This window comes from Tamandua tetradactyla, chromosome 1 (assembly GCF_023851605.1).
Source record: "Tamandua tetradactyla isolate mTamTet1 chromosome 1, mTamTet1.pri, whole genome shotgun sequence".
In the NCBI taxonomy this organism is placed as follows: Eukaryota; Metazoa; Chordata; class Mammalia; order Pilosa; family Myrmecophagidae; genus Tamandua; species Tamandua tetradactyla.
The window spans coordinates 151,585,213-151,607,711 of NC_135327.1; the positions used below are offsets into that span (position 1 = coordinate 151,585,213).

General features: G+C 36.4%; 1 protein-coding gene across 3 annotated transcripts in view; it reads left to right on the forward strand.

The window, feature by feature from the left end:
• Positions 1 to 22,499, forward strand: part of ZNF277 (zinc finger protein 277) — a 143,882-nt gene that overhangs the window by 45,614 nt on the left and 75,769 nt on the right. The gene's annotated exons all lie outside the window — the stretch shown is intronic.

Here is a 22,499-nt window from a genome sequence, read left to right on the forward strand (position 1 = left end):
ACTAATGCAAGATGTTAATAATAAGGGTATATGGGAACTCTGCATTTTCTGATTTTTCTGTAAACCTACAACTTCTTTAATAAAAAAGTTTTTTCTTAAGTTTCTTGTTTTGGGTCCCCAGGCTAGTAGCTCTTAAATTGTATCAAATTCACTTGGAGGGCTTATTTAAAAGGCAGACCTCTGGGGCCAGTCCTAGAATTCTCCGTATCAGTAAATTCTGAGCTAGGGTCTGAGAATTTGCATTTCTAGTGAATTTCCAGGAAATGCTAGTGCTGCTGGTCTGGAAACCACACTTTGAGAGCTACTGCTCTAGGCCTTGATGCACCATTAGTTCCTTTGATTCACTTACCAGTGTTTATAAACACTGGATTATTTATTTATGCATGCTATTTAAACTCGGAATTTTAACTTGTGTAATTCTAGGTCATTTGAAAGGGTAACTTGCTCTTGGCGAGTATCTAAAAATCAATAAAGGCATTGTAAACTCTTCAAACTTGAGATGGTGGGACAGGGACAGAAAGTTTTAATCATATTATTCAATAAGATTTAAAAGCAAGCAACAAATTCTAACCTTAGGAGAATGCAGATGCTTCCTCTGGGCCCCAACTTGCCTCTGGGCAAAAGGAGCTTCTGAGGAGGGTGCACTTCTACCCACAGATAGGTTTCCCTTGAAATAGGGCCCACCCAGACTATGCTGCCCTAGGAAGAAAGAAGGAACTCCTGAGACTGGAGAGATTGTTCACCAACATTTCTGATTCTCTTCATATCAGACTGAAAGATGTAAGATTTTTCTTCAAAGTTGTAAGAAGGCCATTATGTTGTGTATTATCTGTCTCCGGTAGATTATTTCTTTATTCCTGCTAGCCTCAACCCTTAATTTTTTGATGCCCAGGCTTTCTTTAACCATTCCATAACTAAATATAAATGACCTGTATTAAAATGTTTATATCCATATTCCCTAGAAACTCTATTTCTAATAATTAATACTAAAAAATATTGTAATTAAGGGTAGAGATTTAGCTGCAGTTTATTGACTGCCACATTATTTATAATAACAAGAAATGTGAACATACTATCTGAAAGGATTGGTTAAATAAATTGTTATATTCCAGTGATAGCACACTGTGGTCATAGGAAATAATGTTATAGAAGAATATTTAATGATGTGTTACTTGTGGCTTATTAAGTGGAGAAAAACATTACCAAGGAAGTATTTTTATTTTTTTAATAAAGATATATACATTAAAATCTATAGGTATAAAAGTAATGAGAATGTTAATAGTGATTATTTCTGAATGGGGGATTATAGGTGCTTTTTAAAAATATTTTTATTGTGAACTCTTCACACACAGTCCACTCACAGTATACAGTCAGTGGCTCACAATGTCATCACATAGTTGTGCATTCATCACCATGATCATTTTCAGAAGGTTTGCCTCACTCCGTAAAAAGAAATAACTCCTACATCCCGTACACCTTATCCCTCCCCCTCATTCACCACTGGTATTTCAGTCTTCTCCAATTTTTTTTACCCTTTATCCCCCCTTATTATTTATCTATTTATTTTTCCTTATTTTTTTAACTCATCGGTTAAATAATGTTTAACCGATGTTAATTAATGTTCCAATAATGTTTTCTTTCTTCTCCAAAATAAATATTCCTTGGCTATTTATCTCCTTGGGTCTTGTATTATGAAGTTATTTCTGTGACATGTATGTTACTTCTTAAATAAATCAGGCTTGAATTTTCTGAATAATCTCTTAATGGACAAAAAGTATATTTATCTTTTAATTAATGAAGAAATCATCTCTTTGAGAGTTATTCAAGTCTTCTTCATGAATCAAAGCTACTGGAACACAGTTCAAAAGTTTCAAGTACTTCCCTCTAGCCACTCCAATGTCCATAAACCAAAAAGGGTTATCTATATAAATGACTCTGAAATCCCCCAGCCACTAAAAATTTATTTTATCTCATTTATCTCTTCTCCCTCTGGGTCAGGAAGGCTTTCTTAATCTCATGATGCTGGTTCCAGCTCATCCCAGGAGTCCTGTCCCACATTGCCAGGGAGATATACATTCCTCAGAGTCATGTCCCACATAGAGGGGAAAGCAGTGAGTTCACCTGCCAAGTTGGCTAAGAGAGAGAGGCTGCATCTGAGCAACAAAGGAGGTTCTCTGGAGGTGGATCTTAGGCATAATTATGAGTAAGTTTAGCTTCTCCTTTGTTTCATAGGGGCACGACCCAAGATTGAGGGCTCAGCCTATTGAATTGGTTGTCCCCACTGCTTGCGAGAATATCAGGAATTCCCCAAATGGAGAAGTTTAATATTTCTTCCTTTCTCCCCAGTCCCCAAAGGGGACTTTGCAAGAACTTTTTTTATTCACTACCCAAATTACTCTGGAGTGTATTGGGGCAGTACACTATCCTGTACAAACCAATAAGATCTGTCCTTTTCAAGATTCCCTATAATTATGGTGTTTACCTAAACTAATAGGGATGCTTTTTGCTATCTTCATTTTGCTTAAAGGCTCTGCAATGAACCATTTATTTTTGTAATTGGAAAATTTTGTTTTAAAAATACTTCAGCACGAACACTAACCAAAGTATTATAGCAATCAGCCAGGAAGTGCAGAAGACCATTGAAAGCATTTTCTTCCATTTTTTCATAAGAAGAAAAGGTGAAATTTCCAGAACAGTACTGGGTCCCTCTGTAGGAAAGAAGGGTCAGCTTTGGAAGAGGGACGAGTGCAGAGGGAACTCAGCTTCTTCTTTGATAGGGAAAGCTAAGCATTTTTGTTAACTCTGGTCCAGTGTAAGACCATATGAGTCTGAATTTCTTTTTGAGTGCCTCTAGTTGTTCCTTTATTCCTGGAAAGTCAGAGGCAGATATTTTGCTTTCCCTGCTCTCTTAACCTTTAAATGTTAAGGACATATAGAAGCTGTAAGTAAAGATAGTGTCATCTCCCTTAGAGAGAGGCAACTTTTGCTTCTGTGATTAATATTTAAGAATTATTTTTTAATTTTTAAGACAACTCGAGATTTACTAGATGGCTAAGGGTTCACTAGCAATAGTCCAGAGTTATAACTGAATATAAAATCACAAATCAAAAAATGAGTACTTATTTTGTTAAAGGGTAAGAGTTAGTTACTACAGCTTCTGAAATTGAAGGTATTTGAAGAACTCACTTGCAAACAGTCACAGCAAACTAAATTTTGAAAATAATTAAAAATTTTAGATGTGAGGAACATTGAAAACCCTGTTAATACTCTAAATTTGTTGTACTCCTGAAACAATTGCTTCACCAAAAAATCTAGAAGTTCCAATTATGTTTTCTTTCCTTTCCAAAATAAATATTCCTTGGCTATTTATCTCCTTGGGTCTTCTATTATGAAGTTATTTCTGTGACATGTATGTTACTTCTTAAATAAATCAGGCTTGAATTTTCTGAATAATCTCTTAATGGACAAAAAGGATATTTATCTTTTAATTAATGAAGAAATCATCTCTTTGAGATTCATAAAAAGCAGAATCTTACATTTTTAGTACAAGGATTTGTTTAATGAAGTGCTATTACCAGAAGGAATGGTTTACTAAACTTCATAATTGTAGTCATACCCTCCTCTCCAGTTGTGAATCTCTGGTTCAGAACACAGCAGGATTGACAGCTGGCAATAAAAGTCAGAGCAAAGTCCCTTTCTTCTCTGTGAAAGATTCCTCTGATCACTACTATGGTCTTTTAATATATTTTTAAGTATGTTGGATATGTTGAATACAATTATTGTTCCATTCACTCATCTTATACAACCCAAATAACTTTCACATTTTTCTATTTTATTTGTAGTTATCATGCATGATCTTTTTCCTGTTTTTGTAGTTATCATGCATGATCCTTTTCCTGTTTTTCCATTTTTTCTTGTTAGTGTGTGTATTAATTAGGGTTCTCTAGAGAAACAGAATCAATAGGAAATATTCGTAAATATAAAATTTGTTAAAGTGTCTCATGTAACCGTGGGAGTGTAGAATCCAAAATCTGTAGGGCAGGCTGTAAAGCTGATGATTCCGATGGAGGGTCTGAACGAACTCCACAGGAGAGGTTCGCCGGTCAAAGCAGGAAGACAGCCTGTCTCTTCTGAATCCTCCTTAAAAGACTTCCAGAGATTAGATTAAGTATCACTTATTAAAGAAGACACTGCCCTTGGCTGATTACAAATGGAATCACCTGTGGATGTAGCCGATGTGATCATGATTTAATTCTACGAAATGTCCTCATAGCAACAGACAGGCCAGCACTTGCCCAACCAAACAGATACCACCACCTGGCCAGGTTGACACATGAACCTGACCATGGCAGTGTGCCTCTCATTGAAATGGAATGCCTGCTGACTAAAGCAAAACTAGGAGGTTTGAAGCATTAAACCGAGAGGTTTCCACAAAGGAAACCGGGCCCACTGCACCTAGCTGTAGTGGTAGTTTGCCTCAGTGGAGACCTTCCCCAAATATCCTTAGCTCTTCCCATAGAGGATTGAAATTCTCAAACAGCAGAAATTCAGCCTCTCCTTTCATAGAAAAAGCTAAACATTTTTGTTAACTCTGTTCTTGTAAGACTGGTTTAAATGAATCTGAATTTCTTTTTGAGCTCCTCTAGTTGTTAGTTTATTTCTGGAAAGCCAGAAGTATCTCTTATTAATTTACTGTGAATTTGTTCTAACCTTCCTGTATAAATCACATCCATCAAGGAAGATATCTCTCATTGAAACACAGTCCTTTACCCAATGACCAGTAAAAGTGAAATGTGTGAAAAAGCGAAGTACCTCAGGTTCATGGCGAAAATATTTCAGACAGATGTGTGCACATACACACATATTTATGTACAAAGCTTATTGGCTAAGCATTTTGGAATTGGTTTTTGAAGTAAAAAATTATAGTGGTTAGTTGGCTTTTTTTTTTTTCCATTAATTAACCTGAAAGAAAATAAGTTAAAAAGCAGTGTTCCTTTAGGGTCTTAGAATACCTAACACTATTGTCTATATGTTCCTTAAGATTTTTCAACATGTTGCTTTTTTCTTTCTCTATTCTTCTTGTACAGGACTTTATTGAACATAGGATCATTTGGCAAACACTAGAAATTTGGATATTATAGCACAAGAAGTGCATAGTTTAGTTTATATATCATTTCTGACTTTTTTTGCATGTCCAAAATTAAAGTTCAAAGTAGAAAAATTTTCTGGACTCATGATAATTACATTCAAATCAAAGTAAAACATACCAAAATCATGGTTGGGTTAATGTTTGTCAATATATATAATCCTTCTTTGATTTGCTTATTTTGATTTGCTCTGAATTTTGTTCAAGATAATTGCTGTCTGTTTTGTTTGGTTATATAAACATCTGGTTAGGTTTCGATTGCCACTTAACATCAAATAAACACATGAGCATTTTATTTTAATTTAGATGTCGTGGGCAATTTCTTCACTTTTAAGACTCTATCCTTCTTCAATACAGTGTTTTATTCCATGAGTTCATACTCCAAATTTTACTGACTGGAAATCTTCAGTGATACTTTATTATCTTTCTCCATTTAGCATTTTTATTTTGCTCTATGGCTTTTGGGGGAATAAATCCATTCTAGTAAAAATGGTTATAAACATGTTTTGGTAAAGCAAACTCTATTTTCCCATTGGCAGAATAAAATTGCAGCTGTATTGGGGAGAGGCAAAGCCTCCTTATTGACTTTGTTGTCACTTAATGCAGAAACACTTAAGCTAGCCGGTCATTTGGCATAATGGACATTTGCTTATTGTATACACTTCACTAGGGAGGCAACATGGCACAGTAGCAAAAAGTTTGGGGGTCATAGTTTTCTTGTTTCTAAAGTGGAATTTGATTCTAAGGTCCTTGCTAACTGAAGCTATGATATATCAATATCTGGGGTGCCCTGATTTCCTAATCCCACCTTGTTTCATCAAGGTTTTTTCGAAGTGTAAAGATGAGCTGTATTATCAACCCGAGCCAGTAAATGTTCTCTGGTCCAATGTATTCTATCCTAAACATACTTTGAATTATATACAGGTGCTTCTGCTCTAATATTATATGTGCATTCCTGAAATTTTTCACATTCTACAAAAATGGCACAGTCAGTATAACAAATCTTGGTAGGGATTTGTTAGGTGCAGATTACTCAAAACCAATGGAACTTTGTAACCAAAACAATCCCAGTCAAAAAGGTAGAACAGTTAAATCTACACTGGATTTGCATCCAGAATCAGAGTTCAGTTGATCCTTTACATCCCTGAACTCTGGAATTCATGCTTTCTCTTCAGAATGTATGCCTTGGGGGCCAAAGGAAGACCGGTGTCATCACAGTTAAGTATGAGACCCAGAGTATAATTTCTTTCACTCAGGTATTTTTTAAATACAGGGAAAAATGCCTTTGCAGCTTCTTCCTTGTATTCTCATCTTCATCATATAGCTTAACACAGTGGAAAATATAGCAATTCTTAAAGCTTCTACCTGCTGTAAGGAAGTACTCATCTAGAATTATTCAGGGTTTTGTTAAAGCTCTTTAAATGTTGCTAAGGCTTTCTTTTAATAATGAGAAAACTTCCCTCCAATTTGTTTCAAACTATTGTGCTAAGAAAAAAATGCACATGAACCACTACAACTTCTAGGTTATGTTGACATCGTTCTTCTCTCTATCAGATGTATATACTGTATCAGTAAAGACTGTAATTTGGTTGTACTTCAAAATAAAGTCCTTTTCCTTTAATCAGCTTACCATCTACAAAATACTTTACCTATCACAAAATATCCCTTCTTCTAAAACCTGTAGATGACGTGATGTGTTTCCCAAAACCAGAAGCCAATTTTTTATGCTTTCCTCACACAATGGTTACTTTTTTATACTTAACACTGGGGTATAAAATCGTAGAATTGGTCATATAAGGTTTTCCTTAGGACAGTGGTTTGTAGCTTTGTGTAAAAAATGTCCCATCCACCACAGAGTAAATTAGAATATCTAAGGGTGGGTATCAGCATGTTTTGAAAGCTCCCGACTTGATATATAGGTGGACTGTCAGAGTTGAGAAACATTGGAGAAGCTTTGAAAGACTACTTGTAACTATGCCTTTGTGAAAGCAGCTCAAATTTTGGCAGGTCCGAGTAACTTGAAAATGGTCCTGAATGCCTCAAAGTAAGGCCAGGCTACCTGCCCTAGCAGGCTGCATGTTATAGGAAATTAATTCAGTACTTCAATATCTTACTTGCTGTAAATATGCTAACTTAAAATTGCACATTGTTCTTTTCTCTCCTGTGTTGCTTCTTACATTCTAAGTTGTATTAGGTATGTCTGAACATGACCAGCCTCCCTGATGGAAGAAAGTGTGAGTTCCTTAAGGGCAGGGTCTCTAATTTTTCTTCATTTGCTCCTTAGTATGTAGGACAGCCTTTTGCCTGAATGTGGACTGGAAGGGAGAATTTTTTTCTAGGGAATTACCTTCATGTTTATAAAATTAGGGTGATAAAATGAATATCAGTTAAGTCTCTTGCCTAATTTTAGATAAATCTCTTTATTTCAATACACCAGGACCAAGAGATAATTTGTTACTATTTTCATCTTCAAATCCTTTAGAGTTTTGCTATTGCTGAGCAATTTTATTGCCAAGACGACCATTATACAGTGGTCTTTTAACAATTAGATTCCTTAAAAAGCTGATGGTTTACCCGGTGCTGAAAATCTTGTAAATAGTATCAGCCATGTTCCTCTGTTACTCCTGTGTTAATAATAGGAATTCTTCCAGAGAAGTTAGACTGAATTAGTAATTGTTAACTTTAACATCTCAATAACAGATCAAGACAGACTTGGCACAAATATGCTTAATTTAGAATTTGTTGCAGTATTTGCTGTTTAAGCCGGCAGAATTGCTTGTCAAAAGAGCAGAGAATACATTTGATGACTTTAAGTGAAAAATCCATTCAACATAGATACTCATTTGAAAGTACCACTGGATTTTACTCTGAATTATTAGTATATTGAGGCCATAAAACATAGAGACAAATGGATTTATAAAGTTGTTGGCAAAACAGAATACCTACTCAGTTGAAGATCAAAGCAAGTTTTTTTTAAGGGAATTAATTGACATCTAATATGTGTAAGTGCGAGGAATTCAAATGTTCTAGAACACGAAAATTAGTGGTTATGTGATACTTTTGAAAGACCATATTTATTAATGTGTTTTTCTCTGTCTAAAAAATGATCATTCTTGGGTGGGCCACAGTGGCTCAGCAGGCAGAGTACTCTCCTGCCCTGCCAGAGACCCGGGTTCGATTCCTGGTGCCTGCCCATGCAAAAAAAGAAAAAAATGATCATTCTTTACCTGTGCCTTAAAAAACTATCATAGTTAAAAATTAATCATATTATAAATTAAGACGTCATATACTTGAAAGTAGAATAATGCCCTAAAATACAAAAATGGCATAGCTATTTAATTTTGTATATAGAGATATATTAGTCCCACAACTCAGAAGTTTATGGTTCCATCAAAAACACTAATATACTTAATAGGAATTATCAGATAGGTAATTTACAATTTTCTAGTTGCCAACCCATTTCATTAAAATACTGACTTGACTACTAATTTCAAAGTAATTGCCTGTCAAATCAATTAAGTTAAGCCCAGCCTCTCTAGATACACCATGAAATCATCGTTGGGCACCAGTTATTTAGAAAGCATAAGGCAGGCTGACTAGTAACCAATCATACCTTTTCGAGTTAGAGTTTGCTCTCTTTTCTTTTCCACCTCATAGAATTGAGTAAATAAGAGCAATCAGTAATCCATTGTGTTTCCCCATTCCTGCCAAAAGGTCTTTTGTTACATTGGCCCTCCTGTCAGGATCATCAGCTTTGTTTCCAATAGTTAATTGGTTAACTAAATTTGTGATTAGCTGGGGTTAAAATTTTAATGCTCTTTTTTTTGTTGTTTATATTCATCCTTATTGTTCTACTAATCTTTCAACTGTTACAGAACCAAAACCCTGATGTCTGCCCCCAACCACTTCTGCCCTCTACTGGTGGAAGGAAGATAAAACCGACTTAATTCCCCTCAGTGGGCAGCTTCATATTTTACTTATGAGAATAAATATATTTATATGTATATATATGTAACTTGGCTTGAATTCCATTTAATGCTCAACAGCCTTCATCCTTGCTTTCTCAAAGTACGAACTTGCACTAGTTTTACATTTCAATGCGCTAAAAAATCTTTAGTAGTGTAGCGTAGGAGTAGTAAAGGAAATTAAATACCTTTGACATGAAAGAATATTTAAAGTAATCATATAATGTAGAATTTGGTCCTTCATTCTTCAACATTTCATCTCTTTTGGATTATAAATCTCTCCTTATCAATAAACATTAGTGTTAGAGAAAAGATTTCTAGAAAACTGAATATACTTAACCTTGAATGTTTTAAGCGTATATATATATTTTTTAATTTTTACTGATAAAACCACATACAAGCACATACATTCTCAGCATGCAAACGTTCTATTCATGGTATACAATCAATGGCTCACAATATCATCACATAGTCGTATATTTATCACCATGATCATTTTTTTGAACCTCTGTATCACTCCAGAAAAAGAAATAAAAAGAAAAAACTCATATATACCATACCCCTTACTCCTCCCTCTAATTCACCACTATTAGTTCCATCTTCCCAAAGTATATATTTTTAATTTTAGCATTTGTTGACCCTATTATTTATTTATTTTTAATCCATATGTTTTACTCATCTGTCCATACTGTAGATATAAAAGGAGCATCAGACACAAGGTTTTCTCAAACACACAGTCACACTACGAAAGCCATATCATTATACAATCATCTTCAAGAAACATGGCTACTGGAACACAGCTCTACAGTTTCAGGTACTTCCCTCTATGCTATAGTACACCTTAAACTAAAAAGGGGATGTCTATTTAATGCATAAGAATAACCTCCATGATAACCTCTTGACTCTGTTTGAAATCTCTCAGCCATTGACACTTTTTATTTTGTCTCATTTCTCTCTTCCCCATTTCGGTCAAGAAGATTTTCTCAGTCCCTTGATGCTGAGTCCCAGCTCATGCAAGGATTTCTGTCCCACGTAACCAGGGAAGTTTACACCCCTGGGAGTCATGTCCCATATAGAGAGGGGCAGGGCAGTGAGTTTGCTTGCCGTGTTGGCTGGGAGAGAGATAGGCCACATCTGAGCAACAAAAGACGTTCGAGGGGGGTGACTCTGAGGCCTAATTTTAAGTAGGCTTAGCCTGTCCTTTGCAGGGATAAGTTTCATATGAACAGATCCCAAGATTGAGAGCTCAGTCTGTTAATTTGGTTGTCCCCACTGTTAAGCATATTCTTAAGCACTCAAAACCTTGTCTGAAGTATGAGTTGAATTAGATCCACAAATCAATCATTTATCATACTAATAAGCAAGGATTTGTTTTTATCCATTTCCTTTCTCTTCCTAGGATTTATTTCCCTCTGAAATGTCATAAACTTACAGTATTTCAAAAAGCTGCTACTTCTACATTATTGTTGCTACTGCATTATTAAAGTAGACATCACTGATTCCTCTTTATGGCATGGGTTAAGGTAAAAAGATATAATGAATAAACCAGAAACATGTAATCTATGCCAAATATTGAAACCAGTGTGCCACTCAGTTGCCTGTTTTTGCACCAAAGTTGCTTGAGAAAGGAAACTTAATAACATTTTCACCATTAAATAGCTTCAGAGTAAGAAATGCAGCATAGAAAGAATGTGCTAGTATAGTAAGGGAAGGGAGCTAGATGAGTACTGTCTTATTAGCTATTCATTCCACCCACATAAAGCCATTTGTACAAAGAATCCACCTCTAGTCTTCTATGTAGTGTGCTCCTGAATCCCATTTTTTAGTAGCTCCTTTGCTACAAAAAAGTATAGATGGGCAAATATCCAACTTCCCTGCCCATACTGGGGAAATTTGGGGATGGATGATACTTTGGGAATGTGTGAGAAAGCACTTTCTAGCTATTTCTAGAAAGGTTGGATATATTGATGGCTTTAATAGTACAGGAAAATGATTGCAAAGTGTTCTGTTTTCTCAACACCTTCCTGACTCATCTTTGCTGCTGCTGATGCCTGCATATAAACTGAACAAACCTGCTTCAGGTAGAAATTATTAGATCATAGAAGAAACTACAGAAGTTAACACCTAAAACAGAGCTTTTCTTTATAAAATGGTGAATGTATAAGAGAATTGTTAATCCTGATTCTATGTGAAAAACATGATGCCTTTTCACAAATGAATCTTTACACAGGAAGCCCTACTAATCTGTTCCTTTAAGAACCCCTCGTATCACGCCTGTTTTCAAATAGTGAATTCCTTGCTGTTTATCCGAAAGGTGATGTTTTACTTACAGAAACAGTAGCCTAAAGGGTTAACTTAATGTGTGGAGATTTCAGGCACTGTGATAACCAGGGTTTTTTTGTTGTTGTTTTTTTCTTTATAAATTTATATATTTTTATTAAGTTTTTTATTTTTTTAAATATGAAAAAACACCAAACAAATGCAGACATTCTTAACTTGATCATTCCATTCTACATATGTAATCAGTAATTCACAATATCATTACATAGTTGCATATTCATCATTATGATCATTTCTTGGAACATTTGCATCTATTCAGAAAAAGAAACAAAAAGAAAACAGAAAAAAAAATTCATACATACCCCTTACACCTCCCTTTCATTGATCACTAGCATTTCAATCTAAATTTATTTTAACATTTGTTCCCCCTATTATTTATTTTTATTCCATATAGATAACCAGTTTCTTAAAAAAGTTTTGCCAAGGGGTATTGACTATAGTTCCCATATTATATTCTATATAATTATGCCTATTCTGTCTTCAGGCTATCTCCTTCTGCTCTGGCTGCAAAGTGAAATAAATTAAACCCTTCTCCAGAATGGTGGTTAATTTAGTTAGTTAATTGCTTGAAATCCCAACATAAGGATATTTTATACACGCATCGTAAATAAAAGTGTTAGACCTTATGATAGAAAAATATTGTATAAGAGACATGATGCATGTCTCTTATACATGTTTTTTAATCCTTTTGGGGTTTAAGGACCCTTTAAGAATCTTATTAAAATGCCTTCATCCCAGAAACTTTCAATAAAGTTTTAGGATATTTGCTGAACATCAGAGTCTGTGACTCAACCAGGTGCCCACGTACCCTGGGCTAAGAACTCCTGCACTACATGGATCTGTGCTGTCCACCCTGATAGCCACTAGCCACAAGTGACTATTTAAATTTACATTAATTAAAATTAAATAAAATTCACTTATGGGGTCTCACTAGTCACATTTTAAGTGTTCAGTAGCCACAAGTGGCTAAAGGTTACTATTTTGGGCAGAGCAGATATAGAACATTTCCATCATTACCAAAGATTTTTTCGGACAACACTGGGTTGGATGGTTCTAAAATGTACTTTTTAAGAAACTTAAGTGTATTTGTGTATGTGTTTGGTAGAGCTGTATAATTTGACAGCCACTTAATGTATGTTACAAGAAAGTCAATTCCTTTTAGGCACAGAATACAAATCTGTTGCTGAAACATAAATACAACTACAAATGAGGCAGCTAGCCGACCTCAGCTGAGCCTTCAGGACTGTTCTACAATCATTCGGTTTTTATCTTGTTGCCTCTCAATTACATTCTTTTCACTTTTCCTTAAGTTCTTGTCTTCAGTATCAGTGGAGACTTTACCTCCTATTTGTCTCAAAAATTGAAGCCATCGATATAAATTATTTCACAGTACCTTATCTCTGTATCAAAAATCTCAATGTATTTTCTCCCTTGTCTGTTTCTTTTATTATAATGTGATACAGAAATAGCAAGTTGATCAAGGAAATGCAAAAGCCTTTGAATTTCAGCAGTATTAATCAAGACCAAAGAGTTCATGGACAGTTGGCCAGAGACCATATTCCTTTGTGGAAGTCTGGGCTCTATTCTCATGTGATTCTGATTCTTTAGGCCTGTGTTGGGACCCCGTAATGTAGAGTTTGAATTAATCCCCAGACATTTCCAGTACATATTGGTGCAGATGTTGCTCACCCTATGTCAGACTTACATCATACATTATTAGTAGTAGTAATGATAACAGGCACTTACCTTTATTGAGTGACTTATTAGGTGTCAGGCTCAGTGCCATTTGCCTTACATTAATTTCCTCATCTAACCCTCAGAACAACTCTCTGAAGTGGGTATTATAATTTTATGCTATGAAAACAGGCTAAGAGAGGTTAAGTAACTTGTCCAAGGATTGGTTAATAGGAGTTAGTGAGACCATGATTTCTCCAACCTTGACTTCAGAGTCACTTGACTCTTCTTTCCTTCTTTCCTTTTCTGTACTTTTGATTTCAAGACTGTCAAGGATCTTCCTATTTTTCACCTGGGTGATTAAGTCTGCAGAATTGCTCTCTTAGCTTTCCACTCATCTTTTGTGTTTCCCATGCTCCATACTACTTCAGGAAGGTCATCTTTAAACAGAGCTTTGATCATGTTACTTCCCTGATCAAAAACCTTCAGAATACACTCACATTTCCAAATTAAAGTATAAACCTAAGGCCTGGCATTAAGGCCCATCAACATGTGACCTACTTTTGCAGCCTTTTCTTACTTATACTCTATATTAATTGGACTACTTGTTTTGTCCAAGCATTTTTTTTTTAATTATCGATATCTTCTTGCTAGATTTCTGTACAATTTCAAAGACTTCATTTTTCATGAAGGCTTTCATTATTTCTCCTGACTTATGTTATTTCTCTCCTCCTTCCATCATATCCCTTGGTTTATATGGTCAACTTGGAATATTTTGGCTTTTGTTATACTTATTTGTGCACTTGTCTCAGACATTTCTGTAGACTAAAACTTTTTCAGGATAGGAACCTTGTATAAGCATCATTGTTTTTCTGGTAGTGTGTAATAAAACTTTCTACAAAGTAGCCATTCAATTTAAAAATGGTAAATTAATAAGAATTGCACATCTTAAAAGCCATGATTTAGAAGGTGACCAAATAAAATTGTGCTTACTTCTTTCTCTTTTAATCTTGTCTATCAGTCACATTGAAGAACCTATCAGATAACATGCTTTCTAATTTTTTTCATTGTTACGGAAAACTGAGTAACTAAAAAAATCCATTCATAATCTCCAGTTGTTTCTCTTTTTGCATATTTTATTTCAAACCTTGTACTTGTATGTGGGTATATATAGGTATATATTTATGTGTACATTTGTGTACGTTGTGTTGCAGATACTGTGTGCAGTTCATTGTATATTAAGCTCTTTTCAGTTAATATCACACATTTTTTTCTGTATTTCTCCACTGTCCTCAGTTGTCATTTAGTAGATGCAGAATATTCTACAGCACAGATGCACCATATTTTATAGAACTGATTTCAAATTGCATGACATCTTGGCTGTTGCTATTGCTTTGCTTTATAAGTGATGTTGTATTAAAGTAACTCCTTAGGTTCTCAGGCATGGGTTTATTGGCTTTTTAAGGGTATGAACGTTTGTGATCCTGTTTTCATGCCAAAAGGAAGTGGTAAAATTCCCATGTATGTATGAAGGTACTATCCCAGCACAGCTTCACCAGTACCCTCAATGTGGTACTGAGGATATGTAACAAAGCTAATTTTTTAAAACTCACCCCCATGTATTCTCCTACTCTTAGGAAGAATGTACAATAAATGAGGGACCTCGATGATTTATTAAATGGATTAAATAATTTATTACATGAATTTATTAAATGTAATTAGGAAGGGCCCTTACATTCTGACTCTGAGCTTTGAAGATAATTTCTGTTGATTGTGATTTAAAAAACTAGAGCCATTTTCCATATGTATCTGCAGGGGACACTCAGAAAACAGAGCTTGCTTCTTAGGAAGTAGAAGCCATTTTTTAGTGCAAGAGACAGGTAAAGTACCCTCAAGAATTTGAAAATAAGGTTACCTAATTTTTCAGAATAAAACCAACACATGAGACTTACCAGGCATTGGAGTCCTTTCAAAAGATTGAATACCTGTCAGAGAGCAGACCAGTCAGTTAACTCTGACTGCAAGAAGAAATTATTCTCCTATGACTGAAAAGTCCATCTAAGATTGTGGTAGAATGTAGGAAAGTAATAATGAATAAGATATCAACAATACTAGATTGACTACATACATAAATTTTGATAGCTTTCTAAAATTTAAATTAAGAATTAATTTTTTAATACATTCCATCTCTAGCTACACTTATTTTATTACAGAAGTATTTCTTCTATAGCCCATCTATATGGCACAAACCAAAAAATAGACTGTTGTAGTAGTAATTTCTTGAAACTTATCCTTGATAGAAAAATATGATTTAAGCATGAATGAAACCTGCATATTTAGGGACTGGTAGTATCTGCATCCTATTTTTATTAATTTAATAGTACATAACATTTCTTTTAATACCAGATTGCTCTTGATGTTTAGTGGTTTAACTTAGTAAATAATATTTTAGCCATATTCTGAAATATCTTACATATGCTTTTGATTTGGGCCTTGTAACAGTATAGCCAGTTCTTGTTATTTGCAGTAAGTAGTTAAGTTCTATAAAATTGCCTCAAACACTGAATTAGCAAGTATTGAACCATTGCTCCTAGAGGAAATATGGGTATACATTCCTGAGGGAACATTTTTGTCAACCAATCAATATATAACCCTGTTTGATGTGTGTTTCTGTCCAAAGACACCTTATTTAATATATATTGCTTATTCTCTAACCTCAGATTCACAGCCAACAACCCTTTATAACTCATGCCTGAACGAAACTTATCTGACACATTTTCTCCCTGTAAGGCACATCACAGCCTTCGTGTGATGTAGAACACTAGACAGCACTTCAGCAGTACACTGAGAGCTATTTTGAACAGCAAAATCACCAACAAAAAGCGCAAAAATGTGCCACTAAATATACTGTGAAAAGAACACCTGATTACAGTATGAAAACTTAGACAAGAATGCAAAGTGTAGTCTTGTTCAACCTCAGCTGGGAACATACATATTGGGCAGCGAAAAGTTTGGCTACACTTGTGCATGAATGACTGTAAAATTTGAGGGTTTGCAAATAAATTTTATCCTGTAAGCAAATTTGCAAATACGGTATCATGAATAATGAGGATTGTTGTGAATTATTAATATGAATTATTATGAATCCATGGATGGTTTGCTCTGTAGATAAAACCTTGCTACTCAAAGCGTAGTTCATGGCTGTGCAGATTGGCATCCACCAGGACCTCAGATACACAGAATTTCAAGCCTCCCTGTCCCCAGACATAGCCTTGTTAGTTCATGTCTTCCGAGAAGCGCATGGTAAGATAGGATTTGACATGTAAGAGATTTATTTGGTGAAAAGACCAGAGGAGTTAAAAAGAAGAGGTAATGATGAAGATCTCACCCCTGTGAAGGAGAGAGGGAAGGTCAGAGGAGAGGGTTGAGGAAATCTTACACTGCAGCACAATTCTAAACAGGTTTCTGCCAAACCAGTGGGAAGCCTTAAGCCAAAGTCAGCTGTCAAAGAAGTACCACCTCTCGCAGAAAGTAGTCTTAGTATGTTTCCTTCATCCAGTCATTGGCTTAGAGCAGCCTGTGGGCAGCTCTGTCTCAGTGCAAGTGAGATTTCAGCACACAGAACCTGAGGCCATCTGACAATTATGCTCATAAGAGTACAAGATTTGACTGACAAAGTTCCATGGCTGCCACACCTTCTGAATCAGCATCTGCATTTTAACAAAATCTCCAGATGATTCATGGACACATTAAACTCTGAGAAGCACTGTCCTAGAATAATAATTTGATGCTTCAGGGATCTTTCCCAGAGTAAAGAAAGTTGTTTGTAGTTAGCCCAGGATCTCCTAAAAGCTAAGCTTCCTTGAAATGATGTTTTTTGCAGGTCATTTGAAAGAGTTGCTGCTCAGAGTGAGAACTAGAACAGATAATTTGTTGTTGTTGATTTGTAACAAATGTGTGGAGCATATTTTGGGTCAAAGCAGCATTCCTAGATGCTTTGCCTTTTTGCTGAAAGAAGCAAGATGTAATTTACTTCCTTTTGCTATTTAGGGTTCAAGTTGACTATTGCAAAGGATTGTGTATTTCTCCATCCATCATTCTTACCATGTGGTAAGATATGGATATGATTCTTGTGATAATAGCTGAAAAGAAACATGTAACTGTTACTAAGTTATATCTGCTAGCCCTCAGCCCCTAGTGCTTAGTGTTTTAGGGGCTCTCTTTAGACAGAATAGACTATCAAGTAACCTTTGCCACAAGAATTTGTCATCTAACTTAGGGACTTTGCCGTGAGTTCAGGATACCCACACTCTGATCAGGATATCCCCATGTGACCGTCCTCTGAACCACTAATTCTCAGGCCACTCTCAAGGGACTACTGCTTGGTAAAAATTGCGTTTCTTTGATTGACAGTGAGGTCTTGAAATCAGTATTTTTTAAAAAGTTCTTCAGGTAATGAACATCAAACAGGTTTAGAAACCTCCACTCTGAACTGAAATACATATCCAGCATTCGTGTCTATCCCATCCTCTGTTTATCCTCTGTTTCTCATCCTCTGGTGGAGTGCTATATAAGTTACTCTGCCTTCAGATGTCCCTTTTTCCTTGTTTACTGGCGTTTTGGTTTGCTAATGCTGCTCAAATGCAGTATACAGAAATGGACTGCATTTTACAAAGGAGATTTATTAGGTTACAAATTTACAGTCCTGAGGCCATGAAAATGTCCCAATTAAGGCATCAGCAAGATAATACCTGGGCAGCAGCATCTTTGTTACTGCTCTATATTCCCCTGCTGCTGTCAGCAGAAAAGAAGACTTTGTGTGAACTAGACCAAGGACCCCTCATAAGTGACTGATTTTGTTTGAACGAGACACTTTCTTCCATAAAATCCTAGTAAATCTACATAGTGGTATGAATCCCTCAGATAACATGCCCTCAGGCAGTACTCTATCTGCATGGTAGTACGTGGCAGCCCTGCCTGTTCCAGTAAAATGGTATTAAAAGATTTTGAGGCACAGGAAGATTTGGCTGGGAGTAGAGTGGTGAGTTTTCAAAAAATAAAAAAATGATACCTGCACTCTGAAGAAAGGCCGCCAGCATCTGAAACACCTCTGTCAGCTGGGAAGGCACGTGGCTGGCATCTACTTGTCTTTGCTCCCAGTTCATTGCTTTCAACTTCTGATTCCAGTGGTTTTCTCCTCTCTAGGCATCTGTCAGTCGTTTCTTAGCTGCTCCAGGACAAACTCTAGATTTTGTCTTAGCTTAGCATCTCCTGAGGTGTTTTCCTATCTGCATCTCCAAGCATATGTCACTTGGTATCATCTCTCTGCTCTCTGTGTTGACTTTGAGCTCTCTACTGTTTTCTGTCTGTGCTGGTTTGAAATAATGTATGTATCCTAGAAAAGCCATATTTTAATCCTAATCCCATTTTGTAAAGGCAGCTGTTTCTTCTAATCCCTATTCATTATTGTATGTTTGAAACTGTAATTAGATCATCTCCCTGGAGATGTGATTTAATCAAGAGTGGTTGTTAAGCTGGTTTAGGTAGAAGCGTGTCTCCACCCATTTGCATTGGTCTTGATTCGTTTCTGAAGTCCTATAAAAGAGGAAACATTTTGGAGAATAAGAGTTTCAAAGAGAGTAGAGAAGAACAGCGTAGCCACGAGAAGCAGAGAGCACACAAGCTAGCGACCTTTGGAGATGAAGAAGGAAAATGCCTCCCAGGGAGCTTCATGAAACAGGAAGCCAGGACAGAAAGCTAGCAGATGACATCTTGCTCCCCATGTGCCTTCTCACTTGAGAGAGAAACCCTGAACTTCAGTGGCCTTCTTGAAGCAAGATATCTTTCCATGGATGCCTTAAATTGGACATTTCTATAGACTTGCTAATTGGGACATTATCTCAGCTTTAGAACTGTAAACTGGCAACTTATTAAATTCCCCTTTTTAAAAGCCATCCCATTTCTGGTATATTGCATTCTGGCAGCTAGCAAACTAGAACACTGTCTTTTATTCTCATCACACAGAGTTCCAGCAGAAGGATTAAGACCCACCTTGAATGGGCAGGGTCACATCTCCATGGAAACAACCAAATCAAAAGGTCCCACCCACAATAGGTCTACCCCCGTAAGACTAGATTAAAAGACCATGGCTTTTCTGGGGTATGTAACAGCTACAAGCCAAAACCAGAGAGGGAAAGAAGGGGGTGGGCACTGTGAGCATGAAGAGTAAAAACTCCTAACTAAATTAAACATACCTTTATTATACTCAATGATGTTAAGTATTATCTTGGAATTCATTGTCATCTTTACATCATTTATTAGTCACCAGTAGGCCTGTTATATCAAGGCCTACGGCACTAAAGATCTGGCTGTGATTATAGTTGGACTACCCTCAATCCTGGGCAAAGTAAGTTCCCCTAAAGACAGCGCAGGTGTTCCCTGAAATAGGTCTTCCCTAGGAACTGAATAGAGGTAGAACTCTATATGTAAGTACCTTTGGGTCATCATTCATTCTTCTTCAGTGGACATAAGTACCAGTTATGTTTCAGTTATAAAGTCTACATCAAAAGTATGAAAATAAAAAAGACTTGGTCCTTGAACTTGAGCAGCTATAACATCTAGCCTAGATGCAGAGATAATGCACATAAATAATTACAGCAGAGATATTTACTCATTTGGGGGATTGGGAGGTGGAATACATAAAAAAAACCACAAAAGGACCCGGACGAAAAGGACCTGGAGAAGAAGGCATAGCACAAACACATCATGTGAGATACCAGTCACTACTGCACTTATCCACCAGCCATGAGAGGTCCATCTGCTGAGCAGATCAGTGGGATATAGCAAAAGCTTAGCTCATTATCCTTCCCTTCCAAACAGACAAACAAAACCTCCTTCTCTACCTGGACTCCTAAATAGTGACTGGTGCCCCAATCCTACTAGCCTCCCTAGCCAGAAACCTGTGAGGCTTCCCAATCCTCTCCTCCTTTTCCTTTACTCCCTAAGGCCAGTCAGTAATCAGGAACTGTCTGTTCCATCCTTGTAGCCTCTCCCCTGCCATACCCTGCTCATCGCTGCTAATGCCTCTGCTTCAGACGAGCCCTTGGACACTGCAGTTGTCACTCAACTGGTCTTCACACCTTGAGACATCCCATATCAGTCCATTCTCTCTGAGATCAGTTTAAGACATAGAAGTGCTTCTCTTTCCTGTAGGAAAATGTATAAGATTCTTAGTATTATGTTTGGTGATGAGTACTAATGCTTAAGCCAGACGGCTGGATTCAGATTCTGGCTCCATCAGGGAAAGATAGCCTCTCAGTGCCTCAGTCTCCTCATCTGTGAAACAGAGCTAGGAATGGAATCTGCCCCATAGTAGATATTTAGAAGGGTTGATAGAGTTAATACTGAACATGTGAAGTACTTAAGGATGCCTTGCAAATTATAAACACATGGTGGTGATGGTGATAGACTGGTAACAGATTCATTCATTGTACGTACCGGGTAAATAAAGATGACCAGGACGCCCCTTGCCTTTCAGGCACTAATAGTCTGAATGGGAGGAAGGAGAATGAATAAGCAAACAAATTATTCCATTCAGTCAATGCTGTTATAATTTTTAACAAGGTATGAAATGGCTAAGAAGTGTGAGGGTAAACTGTTAAATCTTGTTGTCTGAAAATGTTCTATTAAAACTTATTTTCTGGAATACATGGTAAATCAAGCTCCCAAATACAGCATACCTCCCAAACCACAAGGTCCTCATGCATGAATTTGCATATTCGTGATTTCATTCCTTTATGCCTTTGTAGTGACCACAGGCAGTTTGGTTCTAGTATGTATGGACACCTATGTCCATTCTCTTTTAAATAATTAGGAAAACGAGAAACAGGGCACTGGACTTAGAAAAAGGAAGAAAACTGAACCACAGAGGTATTAGAGAGTTTACCGTAAAGCCTTGAGGAAGAGTAAGGACAGTAGTGGAGGGGAACTGTGTCCTCCAGGGATTCCGGAGTTTTCGGCTCCTAGGCTGTGTAAGAGATGCTGGTGGAGTGTTCTCAGGGAGGACTGCAGAGGGCTAGCAGAATACATATAAGTTCACAGTGGCCAGTAAATACATATGTATTCAAAGCAGCATGGAGCTTGCATATTAAAGAAGAAACAGAGAGAAGGGAAATGTCTTTGGAACTGGAGGAGGGGAGGTTAACCGTGGTTGAGTTTAGACTCAGTTTACTATGTTGAGAACACTTGGGAAATTATTTAGCTTTTCAGAGTCTCAGTTCTCCCATATGGCAGATGGGTTACAAAGGTACTACTAAATAAGATAGTATTAATTGAGAAAACTCCCTAAGGCACTTTGCTGGTGATTTACAACTAGCAAACACCCAGTAAATATTAATTCCTGCTGTTGATGGTGATCGGAATTCTTTGCTCATAGAAAATGAGTTTACAAATACTTCAGTCAAATTTTGGGAAAAGGTTAGAATACAGTACCTATTATTTTCTACATGGCAGGTAATTTTTATTATGCTGCCTTTTGTTATACTCTAGTGAATATAAAATATTTTTTAGCATTTCATAAGTATATTATGACTCTCTCCCACCTTCCCTCATCCAGTCCTATTTTTTTTACATGTGGGTCTAAGTTCCTCAAATTTTGCAGAATTTAATCTATAATTGAAGAGCTACAGAATTCCAGAACTCCTTGATTCCATTACCTAATTTAATAAATATGTGATAATTGGTAATATCAATTTTGTAAAAATAATGCTTCCAAAGTGCTTATATATTTTAAATATTCTCATTATCCTTAGCTCATTCTATAATGTATATTGTTTGTTTTCACCTTCTGTCGTATTAGTGAACAGAGGTGAGCAATGTGATGAGCAGTGTTTCATCTGAGCAGGGTGTGCATGCATCGTGTGTTAGAGATCACCTCCTGTGGAACACCTTCCCTCTCCACCTCAGTTAGGTGCTTTGTCCATCTGTGTGCTCCCATAAACCTGCGATTCTCTATCTTCACAATTTATTGTTTTTAATATTTTTTATCATCAACAATGAACACACATTCAAGCATTCTTAATGTATACATGTTCTTGATACATAAACATTCTTGACATGATTATAATCAGTGGCTCACTATATCATCACGTAGTTGTATATTCATCACCATGATCTTTTTTTTTTACCATTTGCATCTCTCCAGCAAAAGAAAGAAAAAAGAAAAGACTCATACAAACCATACCCCTTAGTACTCCCTGACCACTGCACTTTATTTTTCAAATGTATCTTTGAACAAATTGCGAGTTATTCTACCTTGACTGTAAGGACCATGTCATTCAGCATCTGAAGGCGAGACCAGCATGCAGCAGATAATC